The following is a 10,814-nucleotide window of genomic DNA, read 5'->3' on the forward strand; positions in this document are numbered from 1 at the left end:
TCTTGCTCCTGCATTCACCATGTGACATGCCTGTTCCCATTTTGCCTTCTGCCATGAGTAAAAGCTCCCTGAGGCCTCCCTGGAAGCTGTGCTCAGGATGCCGGTGCCATGCGTGTACAGCCTGCAGAACTGTGAGCCAGTTAAACCTCTTCTCTTTATAAATCACCCAGTGTCAGGTATTCCTTTATAGCAGTGCAAGAATGGCCTAATACACTTTGCATAAACCTGTGTCTTTTTTTTTTTTTTTTTTTTTTTTTGAGATGGACTGCCCAGGCTAGAGTGCAATAGCGTGATCTCGGCTCACTGAAATCTCTGCCTCCCAGGTTCAAGTGATTTCTTCTGCCTCAGCCTCCCGAGTAGCTGGGATTACAAGTGTGTGCCACCATGCCCGACTAATTTTTGTATTTTTAGTAGAGATGGGGTTTCACCACGTTGGCCAGTCTGGTCTCGAACTCCTGATCTCAGGTGATCCGCCTGCCTCGGCCTCCCAAAGTGCTGGGATTACAGGCGTGAACCACCGCACCTGGCCAAACCTATGTCTTTTTATTGGGAAAGGAAAGCTTTCCCTGCTGACCTCCCTGTTTAGTGAGACCTGAGTTATACTTGCCTTTGACTTGTCACTGGCCAAAGAGAAGGAGAAAACCAAAGAAAAGGTTGAATCCTATCATGATTCACTTTCTGAGGCTGAGAGGGACCTGTCCTCCCTCAGGTTGGGTTCAAAGGGGACAGAAAGGGCTGCTGGGTGCGCACGTAAATGTAGCGTGGCCTAGGATACAGACTTCTTTTTTTTTTTTTTTTCTGAGACAGAGTCTCGCTCTGTCGCCCAGGCTGGAGTGCAGTGGCCAGATCTCCGCTCACTGCAAGCTCTGCCTCCCGGGTTTACGCCATTCTCCTGCCTCAGCCTCCCGAGTAGCTGGGACTACAGGCGCCCGCCACCTCGCCCAGCTGGTTTTTTGTATTTTTTGGTAGAGAGGGGGTTTCACCGTGTTAGCCAGGATGGTCTCGAGCTCCTGACCTCATGATCCACCTGTCTCGGCCTCCCAAAGTGCTGGGATTACAGGCTTGAGCCACTGCGCCCGGCCGGATACAGACTTCTTAGGAACTTTTAAAGATTGGAGATACTTAGTGCTTACCTTCCAGGAGGAGAAACAGAGACACAGAAAGGTTAATACACTGGCCAAAAGTCACAGAGTAAGTGCTGGAGCCAGGGTTGGAAGTCAGAGAGTGTGGTTCCACAGTCTATAGACACATACTAGCCACAGGCACGTTGGATACAGTACACTCTGGGATCTGGACCTGTAGGAATGCAGGCCTGTGTTGAAAAGGTGCCAACTCCTCTGGCTTATTGTGGGTCCTGGCCGTCCACATTGCAGGGTCACTTTTTTGACTGAGATGTTTTCTGTTATAGTTGTCCCTTAGACAAAGTGAAGAGGTACCCCTGTCCATTACACCTTAATTCGACTTGGCCTTCTGACTAATTTTATATGTTGACATTTGCCCAAGAGGAGCCTGGGGATTGGACTGGAACTTTTCTTTGCTCTTTTTTTTTTTTTTTCCCCTCCCTTGGGCTATAAAATTTTACTGGCAGGTCAGGGGAAGAGCCAGGGGTAAGGGTTCCTTCCTTCCCATCCCCCTACCCAGGAGACGTGCTCTGAGGAGAGCAGAGGCCCCGGAGCCTGCCACCTCAGAGGACCTTGGAGGTGGACAGGTTGTTGTAGTGATCTTCCTGGCCCTCGAGCAGGCTGCGGTAGGTGGTGATCTGCTCCAGGAGCTGCTGGTACTCCTGATTCTGGTACTCCTGATTCTGCCACTCACCTTCAGCTTGCACATCACCCAGCTGGGCTTTAATACTGCTGATCAGTGCCTGGATCTGTGCCAGCTGGGCTCCAGAGCACACCTCTGTTTCTGCCAATGTGCTTTCCAAGGGAGTTTTCATGCTGAGCTGCAACTGCAACTCAAGACCCTGGAGGGTGCACCGCAAGTCAGTGACCTCGGACCTGCTTACCTGGAGTTGCTCTGTGTGGCCAGTGACCTCCTGGTTCAGTTCCTCAGTCCAGCTGGTGAACCAGGCTTCAGCATCCTTCTGATTCTACTTGGCCATGACCTCATATTGGCTTTACCTGTCACTCGGGATCTTGGCAGGTCAGAGTCGAATCCACCTCCACATTGACCTGGTCTCCCACTTGGCCCCTCAGGACATTGATTTCCTCCTCATGGTTCTTCAGGTAGGCCAGCTCTTCCTTCAGGCCTTTGATCTGTGCCTTCAGGTCAGTCCTGGCCAGGGTCACCTCATCCAGCACCCATACTTGGTTCGGACATCATCTGCAGCCAGATGGGTGTGTCGATCTGTAGGACGATCCTGGAGTTCTCAATGGTGGCACCAAGAATCTTGTCCCGCAGGTCCTCGATGGGCCTGTAGTAGTGGCTGTGGTTGCGGGAGGGCCTGGGCCCCTGCTTCTGCTATTGGTCACGGAGCTTCACCTCCAGTTTGCTGTTGGCTGCCTCCAGGGCATGCACCTTGTCCAAGTAGGAGGCCAGGCGATCGTTGAGGTTCTGCATGGTGAGCTTCTCATTGCCCGCAAGCAGCCCGTCGGACCAAGCCAGGATGCTGCTGTAGCCCCCTGAAGGAGGACGAGGACATGGAGCGGGCAGAGGACACGGATATGCCACAGCCGCCGGAGCCCCGGTGCCTGCTGGGGGACTGGAACTTTTCTAGTGAGCAGTAGAGAGCACAGTCCAGCTCGCACGCAGCCACAGTGCTGAAGGAAGGAGCAGCCATTAGGATAGTTATGTGCTTGTCCCGGCCTGTCACTACAAAGATTTGTGACCTCAGGCAAAGTCCTGAATCAGATGGTCTTAAGACAGTGTATCATCTCATCTGACTTTGATGGAACAGACATGCAGTCCCTCTTTTTCTGTCTCATTTCCCTCATCCGTGAAATAGGGGAACTGTGGGGGGCGATCCGGATAAACCTTAACATGCTGGTCAGAGGAGAGTGGGGCTCAGAACAGAGCTGGGAGGCCCCCAGTACTTCTCTCAGCTATCTGTTCCGTGTCTCCTGTCTGCTCCTTCATATGAGCTACAAGGAATCTCTGCAAAAGGGTAAGGTGGGAACTCAAACTGGGAGGAGTGGAGACTGAAGACAAGCCAGGAAGATATGTGCCGAGAAAGATGCCAGATGAACTCGATCTCAAACCCCACAGCGCGTTCTCTGTGGGCCCTGGCTCACGTTTGTCAGTCGGTGATCTCAGAGTCAGCAGATCTGTTTCTCATATCTGGATGCCAAAAAGCAGGAAATCCCTGGTCCTGGCTGGAATCGGGGGATGATCTCAGATGTGGAGACAGGGCAGCAGGCCCTCAGATGGGCTTCCAAGCAAGTCTTGTCCCCAGTAGGAGCCCATGATTCCTCTTTTCAGCCACTTGGATCTTTTGCTTTTTAGTTTTGGTGACTGATCTTCTGTCCCAGCTGGGGGAAAAAAGTTTCTGCACAGAGGCTTGCTCCAGGATTCTCTTTCTTCTTCTTTTTTAAACTAGGGACTGCTGACGTCACTTCTGTTTTGTTTTCTTTTGGAATTTATTCCTGTTCGACAGAGTCCTTCCCTGGCCTGATGCTCTCAGGCATAGCTTGGTGGTTAAGCTTCCCCCTTCCCACTAAGTCTTGTTCTCTTCCCAGACACAGGCACTCCCCACTTGGCTGTCTGAGTAAACACAGGCCCTGCCTCTTGGGATTCTACCTAATAGCCCTTTTGCCATTTGGGGCCTGGCCTGGTATCAAGTGTCTACTTTTAAAAAACAGCCTTGGGCTGGGCTCTGCGGCTCTGCCTGTGAGCCCTTCTGGAGACGGAGGCAGGCAGATGGCTCTGAGTCCAGGGGTTTAAGGCCAGCCTGGGCAACATGATGAAACCTCATCTCTTCAAAAATACAAACATTAGCTGGGTGTGGGGGCATGCACCTGTGGTCCCAGCTATGGGCGGTGGGGGCTCTGGAGCAGGAGGATTGCTCGAGCCTGGGAGGTGGAGATTGCAGTGAGCTGTCATCGCACAACTGCATTCCAGCCTGGGTAACAGAGCAAAACCCTGTCTCAAAAAATAAATAAGGTCAGGTGCGGTGGCTCAAGCCTGTAATCCCAGCACTTTGGGAGGTCGTGACGGGCGGATCACGAGGTCAGGAGATTGAGACCATCCTGGCTAACACGGTGAAATCCCGTCTCTACTAAAAAAAATACAAAAAACTAGCCTGGCGAGGTAGCGGGCGCCTGTAGTCCCAGCTACTCGGGAGGCTGAGGCAGGAGAATGGCGTGAACCTGGGAGGCGGAGCTTGCAGTGACCTGAGATCCAGCCTGGGCGACAGAGCAAGACTCCGTCTCAAAAAAATAAAAATAAAAATAAAAAAAATAAAAATAAATAAATAATAAAATAAAATAAAAAACAGCCTTTAAAACCTACATTTATTTTGATTTCTAAAGCAATACATGTCTGCTGTGTAACATTTGGGAAGTAAAAGTAATAAAGAAGACAATAAAGATCCACCTTAATCCCAGTGCCCAGAGAATTAATGTTTCATGCATTTTATTTCACTTTCTTCTGGAAGTATGTATATACATGTGGGTATGAATATTTAACATAGTTGGAGCCATGGTTTATAACACATTTTGCTTTTATGTTCTCACTAACCCCTGTTAATATGACCCTAGCCATGTCTTTGAATTTTTTGAAGTTAAATTATGCTCTACTTATTTAATGATCATACACTCACTTTCTACCTTTTGTACCTATCATCCCTTCTTCACTCTCATTCCCCTGTCTGTTTTAGGATGATGATGAGGAGGAGGAGGAGGAGGATCAGTCATATAGAAACTCTTGGTATTGATACATTCATGCTTGTAGTGCTCTGTAAGGTTGATGCTGTTACTATCCTCTTGTTAATGGATGAGAAAACGGAAGTTAAGGAAATTGTCCAGGTTGCATGCCCTAGTAAGGGACCAAACTGGATTTGAACTTTGACACTAGCTCAGAGTCTGGACTAGCCTCCCTTGATATTCTTCTTGTGAGCACTTCTTTCCTGGGTCGAAGATAGCATGATAGCATTTTCCAGATTTTGTGGATAAAGCTGGGTGTTAGTCTTGGCCTGGCCACTTCCATCCTCTGTGGCCTTTGGTAAGTTATTTCACCTCTCTAGATCCCTTGGGCCTTTTTGGGTCTCAGGGTCTATGACTTCGTAGTGGAAAGAAAACAACAGAGACAACATTCAAGGACAGACCCAGAATGACAGGAACATCATTGTCTACTTGATTTCAGGGACACTTAAATTTGGCTCTAAAAGACATTTCTGTGAGGAAGTTGGTTTTCTCCACACTTTACTAAGGCAGGAGCTAGGTGGTGCCCAGGAGAAGTCCCCACAGGGGCTATGAGGTTTTCTTGTATGCTAAGTTAGAGCGGTTCTCACGAAGGGTAAGCCCCATGACATATTTCCCTTGAGTGTGACTGAGGTCACAGGGCTTCTGTGACTCACCAACAAGTGTGGGGAGTAAAGGGCATGTGTCCCTCCCTGGCACAGGCACCCGCCCCCTGCCATGTTGTGGCATGATCATTGAGGTGTGTGCCTGGAAGAATGCTCCAGCCAGCTAAAGTAGGGTTCTTTGGTCGCCGTGTGTGCTGCTGGGCGAGTGAAGCGCGCTGGGCAAGCCAGAGGTGACTGCTCTGCTTTTCCTGACATCAGTGATGGGACTGTCTTGCTTGGTGGCACAGATATTTTTCCAGGGTTCTGTCCCTCCACCCACTGACCAGAAAAAGAAAAAGAGAACAAGAAGACGCTTGTCTTACAAAATAAAAAGTTTACCCCATGCAGTTTCCCTTCCCTTTTCATGTAGATGTTACAAAGCAAAAACACACCCCCACAGCGAGGGGTTTTTGAACTCGGCTGGGTTTCAGCTGTCACCCAGGAAGCAGCCAGCACTGTACATGGCCCTTTGCTTTACTCTGCAGGTGTTGGTGATTCTCGGGTGCAATGTCTGGCAATTGGGTTTCTGTGCCAGGTTCTCTGCACATGGCTTTCTTTGTTTAGTGTTATTTCCCCTGTTTGCCAGGCTTCTCTGAGGAGATACTGATATTTTTTCTTTGTCCAGTTCTCTTATCCTAGAAACAAACAAAAACTGCACCTTTTAAAAATGTTTGTTTTCCTATGGTTGATTTGGAAAATATCTAGCCAGGGAATAGTACAGCTTTTGTTCTGTTAGTGAAATGATCTGGGGATTTTATTTCAAAGTATAAGTCCCTAAGATAACGAATGAGGGTTATAAGGAAGGGAACATGTTTATGTTTGGGAAGTGAATTAAATTGAATAGAGCAATGATGAAGCACTAAATGTATGTTAGGAACATACACATGTCAGTCAAGTTTTCAAGTCTCCCAAGGAAACTACAGTCATAGTGATGATAATGATGATGTGTCAATAATAAAGATAATAACGTCAGCATTTGTTGAGTATTTACCATGTGCTGTTAATAGATAGTGTGCTAGTTTAAAACAACTTGGTTGTATGTATTATTTTTGTTGTGTAGGAACAAGAAACTGAAACTCAGTCTAAGTAACATGCTCAAGTCAGCTGGTAAGTAGGAATGCTGTGTTTTAGACACAGGTTGAGTCCACAGTTCCAACCCTTAACCTCCAGGCAAACTGCCTTCAAAATCATATTTTAAGAGATCTTGGGCCGGGTGTGGTGGCTCACGCCTGTAATTGCCACGCTTTGGGCCAAGGCGGGTGGATCATTTCAGGTCAGGAGTTCCAGACCAGCCTGGCCAACAAGATGAAACCCTTTCTCTACTAAAAATACAAAAATTAGCTGGGCATGGTGGCAGGCGCTTATAGTTCCAGTTACTTTGGAGGCTGAAGCAGGAGAATTGCTTGAACCCAGGAGGCGGAGGTCGCAGTGAGCCGAGACTGTGCCACTGCACTCCAGCCTGGATGACAGAGCAACACTCCGTCTCAAAAATTAATAATAATTTTAAAAAGAGATCTGGGTATTTTAGCTTTGATTAAAAAAATAATAGATAGAGTCTTGCTATGTTTCCTAGGCTGATCTCAAACTCCTGGGCTCAAGCGTTTTTCCTGCCTTGGCCTCCAGAGTAGCTGGGACTACAGGTGTGCACCATTGTGCCTGACTTACAGCTTTACATTTTGAGATACCCAAAGAAAGTGCTTTTGATAAATAAAATTGAAGAAGGAAATGTATTCTTTCTCTCCATTTTGTTTCTATCTTTGGATTGCCTATGACTCATAATGAATATGACTGTAATATCTGCCCTCTGAACTGAGCCCACAACTTTATTGAGGTATAATTTACATATCTAAAGTCCATCCATTGTAAATACATTGTTTTTTAGTGAATTTGTAAGAGTTGTGCAACCATCTCCATAATCCATGTTTAGAACATGTCCATCACTGCACAAAGTGACCTTGTGCCCATTTGTGGTTAGTCTCTGCTCCCACCCCCAACCCCAGGCAACCACTAATCCACTTTCTGTCTTTATACATTTGCTTTTGCTAGAAATTTCATATAAGTGGAATCATTTAATATAGGGTTTTGTGACTGGCTTTTCCTCGCTTAGCATATTTTTGACACTTATCACTGTTGTAATGTACATTGGTAGTTCCCTTTTATTGCTGACTATCTCATTATATGGTTATACCACATCTTGTTAACTCATTCACCAGTTGATGGACATTTGAGTTGTTTCTACGTTTTGACTATTATGAATAATGCTGCTATAATCATTTGTATGCAAGTTTTTGTGTAGACAAATGTTTTTATTTCTCTTGGGTAGACACCTAGAATTGTCATTTCTGGGACATATGGCAGATATATGTTTAACCTTTTGAAAAGCTGTTACAGTGCTTTCCACAGGACTGCACCATTTAACCTTCCCGTCTCTGGGGTATGAGGGGGTTCCAGTTGCTCCACATCCCATTCTACACTTGATATTTTCTGTTGTTTTGATTATAGCCATTCTGGTGGGTGTGTAGTGGTATCTCATTGTGGTTTTAATTTGCATTTCTGTAATGACTAATGATATTGAATAGTTTTGCATGTGCTTATTAGCTGTTTATATATATATTTTATTATACTTTAAGTTCTAGGGTACATGTGCACAACATGCAGGTTCGTTACATACGTATACATGTGCCGTGTTGATGTGCTGCACCCATTAACTCATCATTTACATTAGGTATGTCTCCTAATGCTATCCCTCCCCCCTCACCTCACCCCATGACAGACCCCAGTGTGTGATGTTCTCCATCCTGTGTCCAAGTGTTCTCATTGTTGAATTCCCACCTATGAGTGAGAACACATGGTGTTTGGTTTTCTGTCCTTGCGACAGTTTGCTGAGAATGATGGTTTCCAGCTTCATCCATGTCCCTACAAAGGACATGAACTCATCCTTTTTTATGGCTGCAAAGTATTCCATGGTGTATATGTGCCACATTTTCTTAATCCAGTCTGTCACTGATGGATATTTGGGTTGGTTCCAAGTCTTTGCTACTGTGAATAGTGCCACAATAAACATACATGTGCATGTGTCTTTATAGCAGCATGATTTATAATCCTTTGGGTATATACCCAGTAATGGGGTGGCTGGGTCAAATGGTATTTCTAGTTCTGGATCCTTGAGGAATTGCCACACCATCTTCCAGAATGGTTCAACTAGTTTACAGTCCCACCAACAGTGTAGAAGTGTTCCTATTTCTCCACATCCTCTCCAGCACCTGTTGTTTCCTGACTTTTTAATGATTGCCATTCTAACTGGTATGAGATGGTATCTCATTGTGGTTTTGATTTGCGTTTCTCTGATGGCCAGTGATGATGAGCATTTTTTCATGTGTCTGTTGGCTGCATAAATATCTTCTTTTGAGAAGTGTCTGTTCATATCCTTTGCCCACTTTTTGATGCGGTTGTTTTTTTCTTGTAAATTTGTTTAAGTTCTTTGTAGATTCTGGATATTAGCCCTTTGTCAGATGGGTAGATTGCAAAAATTTTCTACCATTCTGTAAGTTGCCTGTTTGCTCCGATGGTAGTTTCTTTTGCTGTGCAGAAACTCTTTAATTAGATCCCATTTGTCTATTTTGGCTTTTATTGCCATGGCTTTTGGTATTTTAGTCATGAGGTCCTTGCCCATTCCTATGTCCTGAATGGTATTGCCTAGGTTTTCTTGTAGGGTTTTTATGGTTTTAGGTCTAACATTTAAGTCTTTAATCCATCTTGAATTAATTCTTGTATAAGGTGTAAGGAAGGGATCCAGTTTCAGCTTTCTACATATGGCTAGCCAATTTTCCCAGCACCATTTATTAAATAGGGAATCCTTTCCCCACTTCTTATTTTTGTCAGGTTTGTCAAACATCAGATGGTTGTAGATGTGTGGTATTATTTCTGAGGGCTCTGTTCTGTTCCGTTGGTCTATATCTCTGTTTTGGTACCAGTACCATGCTGTTTTGGTTACTACAGCCTTGTAGTACAGTTTGAAGTCAGGTTGCGTGATTCCTCCAGCTTTGTTCCTTTGGCTTAGGATTGTCTTGGCAATGCGGGCTCTTTTTTGGTGGCATATTAACTTTAAAGTAGTTTTTTCCAATTCTGTGAAGGAAGTCATTGGTAGCTTGATGGGGATGGCATTGAATCTATAAATTACCATGGACAGTATAGCCATTTTCACGGTATTGATTTTTCCTATCCATGAGCATGGAATGTTCTTCCATTTGTTTGTGTCCTCTTTTATTTCATTGAGCAGTGGTTTGTAGTTATCCTTGAAGAGGTCCTTCACATCCCTTATAATTTGGATTCCTAGGTATTTTATTCTCTTTGTAGCAATTGTGAATGGGAGTTCACTCATAATTTGGCTCTTTGTTTGCCTGTTAATGGTGTATAGGAATGCTTGTGATTTTTGCACATTGATTTTATATCCCGAGACTTTGCTGACGTTGCTTATCAGCTTAAGAAGATTTTGGGCTGAGATGATGGGGTTTTCTAAATATACAATCCTGTCATCTGCAAACAGGGACAATTTGACTTCCTCTTTTCCTAATTGAATACCCTTTATTTCTTTCTCCTGCCTGATTGTCCTAGCCAGAACTTCCAACACTGTGTTGAACAGGAGTGGTGAGAAAGGGCATCCCTGTCTTGTGCCAGTTTTAAAAGGGAATGCTTCCAGTTTTTGCCCATTCAGTATGATATTGGCTGTGGGTTTGTCATAAGTAGCTCTTATTATTTTGAGATACGTCCCATCAATAGCTAGTTTATTGAAGGTGTTGAATTTTATCAAAGGCCTTTTCTGCATCTATTGAGATAATCATGTGGTTCTTGTCTTTGGTTCTGTTTATATGCTGGATTATGTTTATTGATGTGTGAATGTTGAACCAGCCTTGCATCCCAGGGATGAAGCCGACTTGATTGTGGTGGATAAGCTTTTTGATGTGCTGCTGGGTTTGGTTTGCCAGTATTTTATTGAGCATTTTTGCATCAATGTTCATCAGGGATATGGGTCTAAAATTCTCTTTTTTTGTTGTGTCTCTGCCAGGCTTTGGTATCAGGATGATGCTGGCCTCATAAAATGAGTTAGGGAGGATTCTCTCTTTTTCTGTTGATTTGAATAGTTTCAGAAGGAATGGTACCAGCTCCTCTTTGTACCTCTGGTAGAATTCGACTGTGAATCTGTCTGATCCTGGACTTTTTTTGGTTGGTAGGCTATTAATTATTGCCTCAGTTTCAGAACCTGTTATTGGTCTATTCAGGGATTCAACTTTTTCCTGCTTTAGTCTTGGGAGGG

General features: G+C 45.0%; 1 pseudogene; it reads right to left on the reverse strand.

Moving 5' to 3' along the window:
• Nucleotides 1-1,684: 1,684 nt before the first annotated feature.
• Nucleotides 1,685-2,779, reverse strand: LOC105546993 (annotated as a pseudogene).
• Nucleotides 2,780-10,814: the final 8,035 nt, after the last annotated feature.

The sequence above is a fragment of the Mandrillus leucophaeus genome, unplaced genomic scaffold (genome assembly GCF_000951045.1).
Source record: "Mandrillus leucophaeus isolate KB7577 unplaced genomic scaffold, Mleu.le_1.0 Scaffold377, whole genome shotgun sequence".
Lineage (NCBI taxonomy): Eukaryota > Metazoa > Chordata > Mammalia > Primates > Cercopithecidae > Mandrillus > Mandrillus leucophaeus.